A 10,153-nucleotide genomic window follows, 5' to 3' on the forward strand; every position below is an offset into this window, starting at 1 on the left:
GGCTCCCAAAGGTGCTCAGGCCCCCAAAGGTGCACAGGCCCCTGTGAAGGCCCCATAGAAAAGGCTCCTGCCAGTGTGAAGACAGACGGACTGCTGTGACACACTTCCCCACACACTATTTGCAGATGACCAGTGTCCTATGCTGTTCTTACAAATAAACTCAGGCAAGATCTGTTAAAAAATGTTTTATTGGAAAGGCAATACAAGATGATTTTAGGAAACTGATGGTGTAGGATGGGATGATGAATCCTCACAGCTCACCCACGACTTTGCCATCCAAGAGCAAGTTTTCTCTCAGCTTTCCCCTTCTATCTGTGCATTTTCACGACACAAACTTAATAGTGTGGAGAACACAGACTCCCACCACAGGCAGCTATTGTTGACATTCCAGTGCCTCTGATTTTAGCTCTTTCTCTGTTCTCTAGACATTGTGCAGAAGCAAATCCTTTGATGACAAAGCCCCCTTGCTGAGGCTCCACTAGGATGGTAGCACACTCCGGTCACCCCTGATCCTTAACTCTAATACCTGAGGCTTCTGGCTTTTATTAAGTACAGGGTGGGTACCTGGAAGTGTTCACATCCTTTTCATGATAAAGACTCTAGAGATACAAGTGCAGGACATCAGAGGCACCTGCTTGAAGAAAGCAGCCTTGGACAGTTACAACATCCATGTCCCTGTGGGTTCAGAGCTCATAATTCTGAGTCTATCAGCGAGGAATCAGTTCACCTTTTGCATGTGTGTCTTTTTGCCTTTGTAGGCACTTTTATTTATTTTCCTATGTTTTATTTTGGTATAGTTGACAAAAATGCATGCACAGTATACAAAGTGATGTTTTGTTATATGCAAAAAATGTGAAATATCTATCCTGGTCTGTATAGAACTGTTTTGCAGAGGTTAAATATTACTGCATACACACACACACACACATACACACACACACACACACACACACACAATGGAGCTTTTAGTGTTGAGGTGTGTGTGTGTGTTTTCTGGGAGAGAACAAAGGCTCTTTTCTCGAACCATTCACAACATATATTTAATAAAGATAGTGAAAGAAAGATGCACAAGTATTGATAGAAGAAACATGAAGTAGGCATATCTAATCTACATGGGGAGAACATCGAATTATCAGTTGGGAAGATTAAGGTAGTTTTGAATCTATTTTTCTCCTTCTTTCCTTCCTCTCCCCTCCAATTCACTAACTAGCTAGAGATGATCTTGAACTCCTGTCTCTGAGCTTCATCATATCTGCTTTTATGTGGTGCTGGGCACTGAACTCAGAATTTCATGTCCCATGAGCAAGCATTGTACAAACTGAGGTTCACACCCAACCTGGTGCTCAAAACCAGGTGCAAGCACCGACTCCCTGCACTGCATTCTCTAGCTCGCTGAGTTTTCTTTTTATGATTTTAATTAGTATGTTACACACAGTATTATGTTTAATTATGGCATTTCTCCTTTTCCTTCCTTCCTTTATTCCTTCCATCTTTTCTTTCTCTCTTTCATCATTTCTTTTCTACTCCTCCTCCTCTTTCTTCTTTTTTTCTGAAACAGGGTTTCTCTGTGTAGCCCTGGCTGTCCTGGAACTCACTCTGTAGACCAGGCTGGCCTCGAACTCAGAAATCCTCCTGCCTCTGCCTCCCAAGTGCTGGGATTAAAGGCGTGTGCCACCACCACCTGGCGATTTAATTTTTATTTAATAGAATAAAATACCATTATGTATATATAGCACATTTTCATAACTCACCCTTCTGTTGATGGATATCTATGTTGGTTCTATTTCCTTGCTATTGCAGACAATGCTGCAATAAGTACAGATGTGCAAGTATCTGTGTGCCAGTCCTTTGGGTACTATGAGCATTGATTTTGATAGCGACTGTACTAGGCTGTCCTACTACTAGTAGTGAATAAAGGTTCTTCCTTGCCCTCATCCTCACCAGCACCTGATTTTATTTATTTTCTTGATGTTAGCCAATCTGAGTGGGTTAAATGGAATTTGAAAATAGTTTTAATTAGCATTTCTCTGATGTCTAAGGTTTTTTGAACACATTTAAAAAATACTTATTGCCCATTTATGTATGTTTCTTCTTTTGAAAAAAACCCTATCCATTTATTAAGCCCACGTGTTCATTGGCATGTTTTGTGTGTTTGAGTGTGTGTGCATGCGTGAATTTTTGCAGTTTTTCATATATTATGAATATTAACCTGAGGTATATCTTGCACAGATTTTTCTTCTGTTCTGTAAGCTGTCCACTGTGCCAGTAGTTTCTTTGGTATACAGAAAAATTTAAATTCCATGTAGTTCCATTTGTTAATTATTGTCAGCTTTATGTGTTTTGAGATGGAGCCTCACTAAGTTGTCCAAACTGGTCTTGAACTTGAAGTCCCCCTTTTTCTATCTCCAAGTAACTGCGATTACAGATGTTTATCACTATTCTTGGATTTCTCATTCATCTAAGGAGCTAGGAGGTGTATAAAACATGGTGCCCAGAGCATAGTAAGTGTTCAATAAATGGTAGATGTCATTATACCTGAACATTTAAAACAAATTTCATTATGTTTATTTGATATGAGAAATAAATAAGATCATGTGTAATTTAGTATTTAATTTGGTGTCTAGAGTATGACAATTATACACTAAATGGCGACAATTAGCAGTACGGTCATTTTTTAGGTTCTCCTAGGTTGAGATAAAATTTTCTCTTTGATCTTCTGGGTTGTATGACTGCAGTTTGTCATGTTATGTTATTTCAGATACGATGCCTTCAAGTGTGCTTATATTTAGAGCTTTTCCTGATAACAACTTCTGCCCCTTGCAACTGACACCAGCCCTATGGAATGCTCAAATAGTTTCTAAAAATGCATACAGAGAATAGTTGATGATAAAGGAAGTAGATCAGAACTCTGGTTGCCTTCAAAAATATTTTCTGCAAAGACATGACTCAAGTTTTCTCATCAGCACAATTTCTGTATTGCAAAGCTGAAGAAAGCAGATTGATAGAAGTAAATGAAAAGTGTTCTTCATTTTTCATGAGTACCCTTGATGTTTTCTGATCAGACAGTAGAGTCTAAGTAGGCCAGAACTATGTTTGTCAATCCAATGCCATCTTCCTACAACATCTGGCAGAAATCCTCAGTAGGTTACTTTCCCTGTGTTTCCTAAGCTAGTACAAATTTTAGTGTCTTTCTACAACTTCATGGCTATTTTCATGGACATCCATACATAGTGGTCATCAGACACTGCTAGCTTGCTGCCACATTAACCCAGAGCTCTTTCAGATACAGTTCATTTTATTAGTAACACTTTCAGTGGGAAGATTCTGAATTCCTTTGCTTTTTCATGGCCTTTCGTTCCGGGCTTTCCATTTCTCTTCATCCTGGGACCACCTTTTTACTGGCCAGCTCATTTTACCCAATATAGCAGTTTTCTTCCTTTGTATGGAAAACCTATACTGTTTTTTCCTGGTGCCATAATGTGGCAGGTTAAGGGCAGATGGCAGATGAGTTAACCTGAAGGCTGGATGCTAGAGTATGGAGGTAAATAGGACTGGGGCAGCTGCCCATACATGCTGCTACTTGTGTGGCAAGAAGTGGGTGACTACTTTGGAGAATGTGCTTACAAAGCCCCAGTACTAGTACTGTTGTAAAGCCTACGCTACTGATTAGGGGCCCCTTACCCAATATAGTAGAAAATGCTGTTTCTCACTGTTGCTATTTGAAAAAATATCTGACTTGAGATGCAGCTCCCTTCACATTAGCTCTCTGAATCTTGATACTATGAACTCAGATTGATCTGATTGCCCAATTTACCACTTCTTTTAGTGGTGTGTGTGTGTGTGTGTGTGTGTGTGTGTGTGTGTGTGTGTGTATGCACGTGTGTGCCTGTTTGAGTGTGTCTGGGTACATCACTGTGTGAGCATTCATGTGGAAGCCAAAAGTCAACCTCCAGCATTGTTCTTCAGGAGCCAGCAACTGCAGGTTCCCCTCCCCCATCACTCCTTTGTTTCCCTTGAGAAAAGAGTAGGCCTCACAGGGATTTCAACTGAACATGCGCAACAAGTTACAATAAGATTAGGCACAAACCTTCATATCAAGGCTGAACAAGGCAACCCAGTAGGAGGAAAAGGGTCCTAACAGCAGGTGAAAGAGTCAGAGACAATTCCCATTCTACAAGAACCCCAAGCTACACAGCCATAACATATATGCAGAGGATCTACTTCAGACCCCTCCAGGCTCCGTGATTATCACCTAAATTTGGGAATCAATCTACCTCAACACCCAGCTATGCCACTCCTGGGCATATACCCAAAGGGCACTCTACCCTACCATAAGAACACTTGCTCAACTATGTTCATAGCAGCTTTATTTGTAATAGCCACAACCTGAAAACAACTCAGATGTCCCTCAATGGGAAAATAGATAAAGAAAATGTGCTACATTCACATAATGGAGTATTATTCAGCTATTACAAACAATGGATATCCTGAAATCTGCAGGCAAGGGGATAGAACTAGACAAAAAAAATCATCCTGAGTGAGGTAACCCAGAAAGACAAACAAGTTCTTACTCAGTTTTAAGTGGACATTAGCTGTAAAGCAAATGATAATCATGCTATAATCCCCAGACTAAGTAACAAGGAGGACTCAAGTGGGGAATGTATGGATCTCCCTGGAAAGGAGAAATAGAATAGATTTTGCTGGTGGACTGGGGGTGAGTAAGGGATGGGAACAGGAATGATCAGGAGAAACCAGAGGACGGATGGAGGGCAAGAGTACAGTAAAAACACACCTTCATTTTTGAGACAGGGTCATTCACTGAGGCCTCAGGCTCTTGGATTAGGCTAGGCTGTCTGGCCCCAAAGCACCAGTTGCTACATCTGCTATTTTTATGGATATCAAATACAGACCCTCATGCTTGCCTAGCAAGAACCTTACCAATGGAAGGGTTTCTTTAGCCCTTGTATTATTCTCTGATTTTCTAGGTTTGGTTTTTAATCCATGAACATACAGGCAGCCTCTACCCTATAGGCAGGCTAAGTTCTCCAAGTTCATTCTGAAGTCAATTATTTGGAAGGTGACATGCATTTTTTCCATAGAAGAAAAAAATGTGGTAAATGGAATTATATTTCCAGGCCAGCCCACAGAAGAATGTTTCTTTAAAGCTCCAATATACTAGAAAAATGGGCCACTTGCAATGAAAAATAGGAAACCTTACTAATTCCACAAGAATCAGAAGAAAACCCAATGGAACAAGAAATGTTTTAGCATTGTGGTCAAGGAGGTAGACAGAGTTCCCAAGCTTACTTTTTTTCTAATTCTAATTTTGCTTTAAAACTGATGTTTTGGGTTTTTTTTTGTGTTTTTGTTTTTGTTTTTGTTTTTGTTTTGTTTTGTTTTGTTTTGTTTTGCTTTTTGGTTTTTTGAGACAGGGTTTCTCTGTGTAGCCCTGGTTGTCCTGGAACTCACTTTGTAGACCAGGCTGGCCTTGAACTCAGAAATCCACCTGCCTCTGCCTCCCGAGTGCTGGGCACCACCACACCCGGCTCAAAAATGATGATTTTTAATAATAATGCCTACTATACAATGAGCACCTACTGTATGTCAGATACTATGCTAGTAGGCAGCTTAAATGATTCCCTCTCATTTCGTCTTCACGTTATGAAGGAAAGCATATAGTGTTCTGCATTTTCAAATGAGTTAACTAAGAAACTCCATGCAACAGTACATCTCAAACAGTCCTGTGCATGCAAACCACACCCATTGTTTATAAAAAGGCAGATGATTGTTCAGCGGGTCTGGGAAGGAGCCTGAGATCCTGCCTTTCTAACAAACTTTCAACTAACGCTGTGCCTCTGGATCCAAAGACAACACCTTGAATAGCAAGGCCATATATACTATAAATGACAAACATCCATTAACATTTGGTTCCTCCTAACTCCCTTGAAATAACTTTCTACACTACAGTCACTTACTCTCTTTTCTTCTGCAAGCTGCTCTCAAAGCCACTGTCTCTGCTTTGGATCTGCCAGTCTGTTTTAGCTTATGGTTAACTGCTCATTTAAATATATATGAGCACATTCTCCCATTGTAAGCTCCAAGCCATCTCATTAGTTTTTCTTAGCACAAGCTAGAACCCTGGCCACAGAGCTTCAGGCCTCAACATCTGCTCTAAGCATCCTTTACCCTACTCCCTACCCTCTGAGCAGTCTTATAAAGGTAAAGCTCTTTCAAATTTCCTTTCTCAGAGCCACCGCCTTCATCTGCAGCAGGAAACAGCCTAGCCTTTTAAAGAGTCCAAATCCGTACTCTTTTCACATAGTTGAAACAGTACCAAGTATTAGTCTAAGGCAGTCACTGGAAAGATTCTTTGCAGAGCCCTCTTGGCACTTCTAGAAGCCCAGTAAAATTTGTTTCCTGGAAGGTTATTTGGTTTTTCTTGCCACCTCCCTCACTTTATGTTTTGAATGTGACCATTTTGAAGTATTCTTCAAGTTTTCTTCTATTTTTAGAGTCTATGACTAACTCTTCCCCAATAACACGCATCAGGAAGAGGGCCTTATAGGCCAACCAAGCTATATGTTTAGGGAAGATAGAGTCTTTCAAAAATGTCTACAAATCCACTGGATGGTTTGTGGCCCTTAACAACTTTTCCATCTTCTCTTTAACTTGGGGAAGGTTAGTCTTGGAGGGGAGACTTTCTAAAACCCCTAGAAGGTAGCTGTTTATTTTATGCTTACTAAGAAAAATGAGGCGAGTTCACATTTCATCACTGCTAAAAAAAATTGCAACCTTCTAGCTTTTTATGCAGCAAGCTTATTTCTACCACATAGAATAGGAATAGCCCTTCAAGTGTGTCACAATAGCTGTCATATCCCACAGTAAGCATCTTTTCGTAGACTAGGCATACTCACTTCCTGTGTTAATTCTTGTCCTCCACCCACATGCCTCTCTGTCTCTAGATCTCTGCAGGCCTTCTGATCAAATCCAGAGCCTTTCACATGTTAAGCAAGTACTTCATCACAGAACGACATCCTCAAATCCTTAGGGATTTGTTGGATGTTCTTTGGACACAGCATATGTTGTAAATATGCACTGTAAAATAAGGCTTTCTCTGTGTTTTGTCCAATGCTGGGAATATTGGAACTGTTACTTCCTGTGATCTTCAGATATAGTTTTATGATCACAAAAGCTTAAATAAGACAGAGTCACTTCATGTTCATTGGGCACCAACTTTGGTCAGATATCTCCCATCTATCAAGAAACCAACCTTTCCAAATGAGCAATGTTTAGAGGTTTTTCTTCTCCCATGAGGCCAGCACACAGTACGGCTTATCTCTTCTGATCCTTTCTACTATTAGCTACCCTGTACTTCTCTCACTTCCAGCCTTGCCGTAAACCCCGATCCTGTCAGTTATTCTCACTCCCACTTCAACTCTCCAGCCCGATTTCACGATTTACTTTACTCCAAGCATAAAACCCCACTTCTTATTATACTATAAGCATCTAGGTAACAAGAAGAAAATGCTGATTTTTTTCTCCCGTTTTCACTTCATACCATCACAATATTTCACCTCCATGTGTCCTATTCTCTTGAAAACTTTTTAGCTTAAAAAAAACTTCATTCTCTAGCTTAAATGTAACCCATCAACCTAGGCTTTGGAGCCCATGGGCTCTCACTTTATTGAAGAATATTTTATTTATTTTTTTAAAAATATATCCAGGTACTTTTTAAATACAGGATCTATCTATCTATCCATTCATCCATCCATCCATCTATCTATTTTTGGTGCATGGCTGTTTTGCCTGCATGTGCTTCTGTACACAATAGGCATGTGGTACCCAAGTAGGTCAAAAGAGGGCATCTGATCTCCTGGAACTTGTGTTACAGATAATTATGAAACACAGTGTTATCTTTTTTGTTATTTGAATCTTGAACTCCTCCTTTTACTGCAGTCCTCCCAGTAGCATTTAGATATGTTAAACTTTCTCTGATCCACCACACCTGGACCAATGAAAATCTTTATATATATATATATATATGTTTGTGTATATATGTATATATGTGTGTGTATATGTATGTATATATATGTATGTATATGTATATACACACAAACATACATACATATACACATATATGTATATATATGTGTGTGTGCATGTGTGTATATATGTATGTGTATGTGTGTGTATAGTGTGTGTGCGGTGTGTGTGTGTGTGTGTGTGTGTGTGTGTGTGTGTGTGTGTAAGAGACAGAGACAGAGAGACAGAGAGCTTCTTATTTGTGGATCAGAACAATACTTCTACTGCTCCTGTTAAAAGAAAAACTAGTAGTCTCCTAGTGGCAAACTCAATGAACAAATTAAAGTCTCTTTCTGCTGCATGGATTGTAATTGATCACTCTTAACCTACTTCTGGATTCATGCCTCCCTTGGAAGCACCTCCTTGTGTTTCATGATGACACCCCTTTCCTGATTCTTCTCATTCTTCTCATGTTATTTTTTGGATTCTTCCTCAGCATTCCATAAATGCCAGTCTTTCTCAGGGTTATTCTTAGTCTATATCTCCCCTTGATCACCCACCTCATATACTCCAGTTGCATTATTGAGCCTTAACTCTCTATCTGTATCACCAGGCCACCTCTCTCTTTGAGATTCAAACCATATATACTCAGTTGATACCAGACATGTAGGTCACATATATCCCACAGATACCTACAGGCAAAACAGTTATGTCTTAATGTCATTTTCCTTACACAAATCCACCTTTCCTGGTTTTCTACTTATCCTTCTTATCTATTTCACTGCCACCAATTTGGTGACTCACATCTATCTTCACAGTTGTCTAGCCCTGAAACTTGAGAGTCATAATAATTCCTTCAGTCAGTCAGTCAGCATGACCTATTACGTAAATCTTCTAAGTATCTGAATCACCTCTCCTTTGTGGTGCTGTATCATTAACCATCTTGGATTGCCATCATGTCTTTTTCTGAATTATATAAATAACTGTTTTCCCTTCTCTTTACCTATGCTGATTAAACCACATTGGTTTTATGAATGGGTTGTCTCTAATGTAAATGAGGTCCTACCACTTCCAATTAAACTCTTAGCATGACTCCGCACTAGTGGAATCCAAGCTGATCTCCATGCTTCTTAAGACCCTTTATAACCTGACCTTGCTTTCTTACCACTATTTAAAAAAATCTTCTTTGCCAAAGTACTGTCACCCTGAACACAGACAGCATCAGGTCTCACCTTTCCACACACTCTTCTTTCTGTCTAAGATCATTTCTCATTTTTCAGTCACACCCTTATTCTACTTTCAAAATTGGATACTGAGTATGTTACAAGATCTGCTAACAGTGATTTTCCTCTGCAAAGAACTGGATGGAGAGGACACAGGGATGAGTGGAAGTGTTACTTTGCTAATCTTTTTGTGCATTTTATACTGTAATTTTAAGCTACTTATTTTAAAATAAGCATGACTTTTAAAAATAATCAGGCCACACTTTGTGAGGGCCCAGGTAGGACACCTGTGCCCTCTTTACCCTTCTCTACTCTAGTGTCACTATGGTAAATACCCTTAGATATGCTACCTCCATTTCAGTCCTTCTTCTTAGTCTCCCTATGACTTGCCAGGATCAAAACAACCAATAAACTGGGACACTGTGAAAAGACCAAACATACGAGTAGGTGTAGGGAAAGGAGAGCAAACACAGATTAAGGGCACAGAAAATATTTTTAATGAAATTATAGAAGAAATTTACTAAATGACTAAAACTAGAGATTAAAGGTGACACATAATAACAGACATTGAGAAAATTTAGTGAATCACAAGGAAAATCTAAAATAATGAATAAATTTCTTGGTATTGACCTATCAATGTTAAATATAGATGAACTAAACAATTTAAACCAACCATAACCACTAGTGGAATAGAAAGAGTAATTCAAACTCTCCTAATTAAGAAAAGCCTCTAATCAGATAGATTCAGTGAAGAATTCTTCAGACATTTAAAGAAAAAAATAATGCCAATACTCTTAAAATTATTCTGTAAAATAGAACCTGAGGGAGCATTTTCAAATTCTTTTCATGAAGCCCCTATTACTCTAATACCCAAACTACACAAAGACTTAACAGAAAAAAATATAGAT

Source organism: Mus caroli, chromosome X, assembly GCF_900094665.2.
Source record: "Mus caroli chromosome X, CAROLI_EIJ_v1.1, whole genome shotgun sequence".
Taxonomy (NCBI): domain Eukaryota; kingdom Metazoa; phylum Chordata; class Mammalia; order Rodentia; family Muridae; genus Mus; species Mus caroli.